Source organism: Mus pahari, chromosome 18 (genome assembly GCF_900095145.1).
Source record: "Mus pahari chromosome 18, PAHARI_EIJ_v1.1, whole genome shotgun sequence".
Classification (NCBI taxonomy): Eukaryota; Metazoa; Chordata; class Mammalia; order Rodentia; family Muridae; genus Mus; species Mus pahari.
In genome coordinates, this window is record NC_034607.1 from 4,629,834 (window position 1) to 4,637,968 (window position 8,135).

The 8,135-nt window shown below is 41.1% G+C and overlaps 1 pseudogene; it reads right to left on the reverse strand.

The window, feature by feature from the left end:
• Positions 1–275: 275 nt before the first annotated feature.
• Positions 276–2,534, reverse strand: LOC110336010 (annotated as a pseudogene).
• Positions 2,535–8,135: the final 5,601 nt, after the last annotated feature.

Below are 8,135 nucleotides of genomic sequence, written 5' to 3' on the forward strand. Positions count from 1 at the left end.
CTAAGTAAGAAATGTCCCTCCTACATCTCAGAGCTGTGAGTAAGTTCTCTGCCATGAAGGGAACTGTGGGCTCAGGAGGCTCTGGGAAAGATGATGATGATGATGATGATGATAATGATGATGATGATAATTCTCTTTATTATTTTCTTTATGCTTCACAGAGGAGGTACTCTCAGCAATCTGCCCTGTATGAACTGAAGTTATGTTGATGAAATCTGCTGTCATGGGAAGGACTTTCACACATCTTGGGCTTGTTATTTCCATAGATACATGAATTAAGACCGTGACCTTTTCTTAACTCTAGTCCTCCTCTTCTATACAAGAAAAGTCATCACTGCTTCCATAAACAGAGCCCCAAGAACTACAGGAATAATCATAAGCATGAAGGGGATGGTGGGTTCAGGAAGATCTTGGGTGGAAAAGAATGAAAAGAGAGTGAGAGTGTGACATCCAGCTCTCTATCTTGACCGTTTTCCATTTGTCCCTCTAGACTTCCACCCCCTCTAAATTGTCTCTGTGCTCACTCCCCATCCTTACCCCATCTCAGGGTGACAGGCTCAGACAGCCCCTCATGATTTGCATGGCATGTATATCTATGCTCTTTTCCAGAAGAGACCACCACAGCTGCCCACTTCTGAAAAGTTCCATCACCAGAAAGCCTGGTCTCTACCACTTCCATGTCATGGGTCTGGTTGCTTCCATCGCTCTGACAAGTTAAGGTGATTTCAGATGGATAGAATTTGAAGGCCCAGCACCTCAGGGTGATTTTCCTGTCTGGTCTGATCCTATGGGTCATGTGTATTTTAGGGGTGTTTGAGGGAAACGATTAGAAATTTAAGGCATTTGGATTTCTTCCTAGACATTCATCAATGCTCATCTATCTTTTTGTGAATGGATAGAATTAGCTTGAAGAAGAGGTGACCATACCACAGAACAGTGTAAACACAGGAAATAGATGCTGTAACCTATTCCTGGGAAAGTTTCAGAAACAACATGAGCCAGCCCACAACAGGAGATGCTGTATCTTCACCAAGTGATATGGACTTTAGGTTTTGATGGGTTGGAGATGAAATACTGAGAAAGACCATGGTCATAACTCAGAGGGCAAGACACTGTGAATGGAGCATGAATACATTTGAGTGTGGACCTGGTAAACAATGCAACTGGAAGGAACTGCTACTTAATTCACAGACTGAACTGTGCTGAAAGAAGGCTTAGCTCTCTGGAGTTTCTCTGTCTAATTGAATGCAGAAAACCAGAAGCACACTTCTCACTTGGATGCAAGACTGAGTTGGCATTCCAGATGCTTTCTGCTGGGGAGGAAAGCATCATAAGGGAAAGGAGATACAATCTCAGAGCAGATGGGGCAGTTTCTGTCCTTACCAGTTCTCAACAAATGCTTCTTCCCAAAGTTCAGGTATACAAGGAGCCCCTCACTCATGTGCCCAGCAGGAAAGACTTCGACAACTTTACAAAATTTATTTTGTCTAACTCTTCCTTAAGTATCTCAGCTGCTTTGCCAACCACTCTCCATATCTGCAGATCCTCATTCTGTGTGATGAAATCACGTGTATGGAATAATAGTTCCATGGTGGCGTGACTGAAGTACATCCTCTGCTTGACTTGGCAGCCATATCACAGCCTGGATCATGTGATATCCTGGAAAAGACAACACTCTCAGCCACTTACACAGGATATGTTACTTGGTGTGAATCTTCAGTGGGTTTCCCAGCCCATTTGACTTTTCCTAGTGGATTTGTACTTGGATTTAAACTGCACAGTAACCCATGTCAGTGACTGAGCTCTCTGCAGCCTAGTAACCATGGGTCACATTTTCTGGGTATAAAGCCTGGATGGATCACATAGGACAAACCCATGGGCAGCTTGATGTTTGGAATTTCTGCTTGGGGTTTACTCACCAGTCATGCTATCATTGTAGTAGATGTGGAGCAATTTCTTTATAATTTCTGTGAAGAAGCTTTGTTCTTTCAGAATATCCTGTGTTGCCATCTCCCAAAACTCTGCATTCAGCTCATTAATCCATAGTACCTGACTCTCCATCCTCTGATATACTGTTGAATCCCCTGATCTGTGTTTCATCCACATAGCTGAGAAAGATTAATTGGGGCTCCAGATGCCCAGGCCATAGGGAATGAAAGGGACTTCATCCCTTTCATTCCCCATGACAGGAGGGTGGAAACAAATCTCAGACTGTGTGAACCTAGGGGCAGTGGGTCTTTAATTCTCCACACTCCACCTAGGAGTCAGTGCCAGTCCACAGGCCTATTCCCAGGGAAAGTAAGGAGCAAGGGGCAGGATGCAAAATGGAGAAGGGAACAGAAATTCTGGCTGGGTTAGGGAAGAGAAATGCTTTCCAGTTACAGTACCCCCAGGGATGAAGTCCCTTTAATTCCCCATGTTTGGTCCTTTTCCTTCAAATTCCCACTCTCACCATTTGGATGCTTTGTGATGACCAAGGTTACCATAAACAGCAGGAGGAGAGGCTGGAATTCAAAGTTCTTCAACTTGTTCATGAATGCAGACTGAGTTTTTGCTAGTGGTATTTATTTTATAATTTTGATAAGGAGGAGGCTGATTGGCTTCCCTCAAAATCCCAATGGTAGTGATGAACTGTGTTTGCTTTGAGGCATGGAAAGGTGAAGTTCTGTAAGAGAAGTCCCTAGGGCCCTGAAACACCAGCTCAAATCTAGCTCTGGGGTGTGGGATCATAAGTGCAGTGTATATGGTAAGGCAAGTTGTTTACCTTGATGCTTGCACTCCTAGCCATGAATAAAATGTTCTTCTGAGTCAATGTGATAGTCCATTGATCCAGTAAGACTCACCAGTTTTAATGTCAGGATGTCTACAATGCCTGACAAAGAGAATGTTGCTTAGAGTGAATCGTGATTGTGTGGATTTTGTCAACCAATCTTCATCACATTTAAAACTCTAATTTTGGGCTGGTGAGATGGCTCAGCGGGTAAGAGCACCCGACTGCTCTTCCAAAGGTGCAGAGTTCAAATCCCAGCAACCACATGGTGGCTCACAACCATCCTTAACAAGATCTGACTCCCTCTTCTGGAGTGTCTGAAGACAGCTACAGTGTACTGACATATAATAAATAAATAAATCTTGAAAAAAAAAACTCTAATTTTGTGACATTTGTTTCATCAAACATATTAAGAAAGTACATAAGAAGAGAATATAACAATAATGAGTTGAATACAATTTCTGCCTATTTTTATTCTCACATTTCCCATTAGATATTCTTGGGATTTTTAAAAATATGTCTATTCAATTTACATCCTGATGCTGTCCCCCAGATAACCTCACACAGTTTCTGCTGTATCCCCCTTCACTTCTCCTTGAAATGGTGGAGGGCCCTCCAAAGTTTACCTCTTACCTGTCACATCAAGGCTCGGCAGTGCTTGATCCATCTTCTTCCACTGAGGCCACAAAAGGTATTCCAATTAGGGTAATATATTCCACACACTGATGACACTTTTAGGGATAGTCCTTGCTCAACTTATTGAGGGACCAACATGAAGATGGAGTTCCATATCTGCTGTATATGTACATATTTAGCATGTTTGGGGTGTAATTGGGAGGAAATATACAAGAATGAAGTAATGCCTAGGCCCAAGCCTATTTGCTCCTTTGTTAGTGGTTCAGTCTCTTAGATCCCCCAGATGTCTAGTTTAGTTGACTCTGTTGGTATTCTTGTGGGATTTCTGTCCCCTTCACGGACCTCAGTACCTCAGTCAAGTCTTCCATAAGATATCACAAGCACCATCCAATGTTTTCTGTGGGTCTGTCTCTTCATCTGATTCAGTCAGCTTCTGGATATAGCTCATCAGAGGAGAGTTATGCTAGCATCCTGACTGCAAGCTTAAAAGAGCATCATTAGCAGGGTCAGTGATTGGCACTTGCTCATGGCATGGGTCTGAATTTAGGGTAGTTAATGGGTAGAAATACCTTCATCTCTGATCTATCCCCTGTCTCCACATTTCTTGTAGATAGGATAAATTTTTGCTAAATATTTTGTGTGTGGTTTAGTGTCCCTATTGCTACAATGGAGTACTTGGCTGGCTACAATTTGTACATGGTCCCCAAATTTTTAATGTCCCATCTGCTGGGAGTCTCAGCTAATAAATGGTGGTTCATTGATTCCAAGGAACATTTAACATCACAAGCCTCTGAGATATCCTCAAGACACCCTCACAATCACATGCCCAAACATGCTGCACGTTCCCATTAATTCTCCTGGTCTTCTGGCTTTCTCTTCTGTTTTGCTCCAAAGCTGATACAGAAACCTGCCCTCCCCCTCCAATTCTGTTCCACCACTCAGTTTCCTCCCTCCATCTGCTTCATATGATTATTTTATTCCCCCTTCTAGATGAGATTCAAGCATCCTTGGTTGAGCCTTCTCTCCTAGCATCTATAAGTCTCTTTAATGTATGTTGTGTTTTCTATGCTTTATGACTAATATACACTTCTCTTTTGGGGTCTGGGTGCCCTCACCAGGATGGTGTTCTCAAGTTCCATTCATGAGCCTGCAAAATTCATGATCATTTTCTTTTAATGCCTGAAGAGTATTTCATTGTATATATGTATCACATTTTATTTATCAATTCTCCAGTTGAGGAACATCTAGGTTGTGTCTAGTAGCTGGCTATTATAAATAAATCTGCTGTGAACATAACTGAGCAAGTGTCCCTGCAATACACTAGTGTATCTTTGGGGTATAGGTCCTTTAGAGATATAACAGGGTCTTTAGGTAGAATTACTCATGCTTCTTTCTTTCTTTTTTCTTTTCTTTTCTTTCTTTTTTTTTTTTTTTTGATAACTCCTATATTATTTTCCAAAGAAGTGGTAGAAGTTTTGACACTCACCAGCACTGGAGGTGGCTCTCTTTGCTCCATGTCTTCACATGCTGCGCTGTTACATCACTGTTTGATATTAACCCTTCTGGTGTGTGTAAGATGGAATAACAGGGTCATTTTCATATGCATTTCTCTGATGATTAAGAATATTTAACATTTCTTTAAGTTCTTCTTGGCCATTCTAGATTCCTTTGAAGAGAATTCTCTTTTTAGTTGTGTCACATTTTAAATTGGGTCATCTGGGTTGTTTGTTTCTAATTTCTTGAGTTCGTGGAATTTTGTATATTAACACTTTGTCAGATTTAAGGATGATAAAGATGCTAATCTGTAGCCTGTGGTTTGTCCTATTGACACTGTCCTTTACATTGCAGAACATTTTCTGTTTCAGGGCATCCTTTTAATCACTTGTTGATCTTACAGCCTGAGGCATTAGTATTTTGTTCCAGAACATTTCTTCTGTATCATTACATTCAAGACTCTTCCCCACATACTTGTCTATTAGATTTGGTTCATCTGATTTTACATTGAGGTCTTTGATCCACTTGGACTCAAGTTTTGTGCAGGATAATAACTATGTTTATATTTGCATTCTTCTACAGGCAGGCATCCATTAGTTCAACAAGGTTTCTTGAAGATACTTTTTCACCACTGTATAAGTTTGGCTTTTTTGTTTAAAATCAGGTGTACATAGGTGTGCGGGTTTATTTCAGAGTTTTCTATTTGATTCCATTGTTCAACCTGTCTGTTCCCATTCCAACCATGCAGTTTTCATTACTATTGACTTGTAGCACAGCTTTGTGTTGAAAATGGTGATAATTCTAGAAGATTTTTTTTATTTTACTTAACTATTGCAGCTTAAATTTTTCTCAACAATATTTGTAATAAAAAATGCTTAACCTCCATTCTAGGCCACTACCCACGAAAAGCAGTGGGAAAGAAAGGTAGTTATCATTACACACAGAGAGTGGACCTGTTTAGAATTTGTTTTTGGAGCAAATCTCATCTGCACTGTCAGGAAATCAGCCATTCACTTCACCTAAAACAGCAGCAGAAGTTTGATCGATTGGCAAGCAACTTCACAAATATACCAGCAGTCAAGTTCAGTAGTGTCAGGATAGCAAACATGAATCATAAGGGATATGACCTCCAAGCAGAAAGAGCTAGGCCTCAGGAAAATAAGCAGGCATCAGCAGGAAGGACCAGGACCTGAACGGATGCCAGGCAAAGTTCTTTGCCTTGCCTCTCTCAAGGATGAAGAGATCAGGGAAGACAGAAGACCAAGAAGCATTGCAAAGCAAGCTATGCAAGCAGGCTAAGCCCTGCATAACTGCCCTTGAGTCCTATTCATACTCATTGACAAATCATGTGTCCTCCATTGGTCTTCCCTCAGCATATGTCTTGTTTCAGCAAGCATGTTGCCACCGCAAGTGAGTGGGTCTTTGAAAAATTCCACATACATCTGTGTCAGCTGAAATCATTCTCTCAATGGAAGCAGCAGCAAGAATACAGAGTATGCCTAGGTTTTTTTGGTGGCCTTTCCCTCAACTCAATAAACTGATCTCATCTGCATAATCTAGGGTAAATTACATGCTTGTCATAATCACAGAAACCTTTATCATTAGTTATTTCACATATTAGCTTTAGCAAAACATCCTTACACTATAATCTTCTTCAGCAAAGCACTCCTTCACTTGTCTGTCCAGCAAAACTCCATCAAACAAAACTGCCTTTCAAAAAAACCAGAAGTTCCAATTCAGAGTCCTGGTATCCACATTACTGCTTACACCTATCTGTGAATCGAGGGTCTGGTGACCCCATTCTAGATTCTAAATGAGTGGGATGGGAATATATTAATTAAGCATATTCCAAATGAGTGCAAGGTGGGCAAATAGATAAGTGCCAGAAGCTGTGAATGGCAGTGGTTCAGGGCCTCTATTTTGGTCTAATACTTGATTTAATGACTTTCTTCGTATACAGTTTCCTAGGATACCATAGTCCCTGTAGAGAGACGTTCAGAGTTACTGTCCCTGAATGTTGGGAGGTTAGCATAAGGTGCCTTATTTATCAATTTAAAATAAACAATTCTAAAATTTTGCCATTGATTGTCTTAAATACAAATGGATTCCATAATAGAGGATAATGCTGTTCAGAAAGCTGTTTCTTACCCTTTAAGTTAAAATAAATGTACATTGTCTGCATAGTTCCACAACTTATACATTGGACTAGAACAGGGTCCATGCATTCATCTAAAACAGCCCAGCAAAAGGCAAAGAAATACAATTAGATAAAGACCGTTATAAAAGATGTCAGATCTTGTCTCAATTACACAATAACAACCAAAAAAAAAAAATCACACAGTAATTCAACACTTCTGACCTTACTCTTTCAATTGCTAAATTCCTGACATTTCTTATAATCACTGATTAGTAAACAGATATTAAAACTACACAGAAAGCTTGTGAGTCACAGAACTCACCTGCAATGTAGACACCTGAAAGGTAGGGTAAGGAAAATCAGAAGTTCAAACTTCAGAAACCAAGGGTGTAGAAGGAAATTCACACACAGTTTTCAAGAATCTCCAAAGAAAATCCTGGAGGAAATTAGGTAACTGCTATCAGAGGGGATGAGTGATTTCTAGGAATCTCCAGGTTATAATTAACTTAAAATTAAGGGGAAAAAAAAGAAACAGAAGTGGAAAGCAGAGTCTCCCAATATCTATGCTTAAATCTAAAACACAGGTCAGAATATGAATCATGAACCTGGAGAGACAGAGGGAGTCTCTGAAGTGGTTTTTGGCTTTTCTTCCAAATATGGTAATGCGCCGCGCTACCGTCTCGCCAGCAAGAATGACGCGACACATCAGGATCCTTCTGCAGTAAAGCTTTAATGCATCTCGAGAGGCAATGCATAAGCTACAGGAAAGCGGAGACCCCGAGGTGAAAAACCCTCTCCCTTATATAGGAAATGTTCTCCGCCTANGACGTGTAGCTCCCTGGTTGGCTGCTCACTATCAGCGCAGATGACGCCACAGGGCAGGCAGGGCGCAAGGGATGGAAATTTAGGCCGCTTGTTTACTAGTTAGAACACCGGATGCCAGCGCCGTCTTGCCATGGAGATTGTGAGGACGGCTCCCCACATATCCCCCTTCTCTTTTAATTAGAAGCATTAGGCCACCCAAATATTGAGAGTGGAGATAGAGGTCAAATCCCCAGTGTGCAAAGGTAGGGGCCATACACAAAGCCTCCTCCCAGG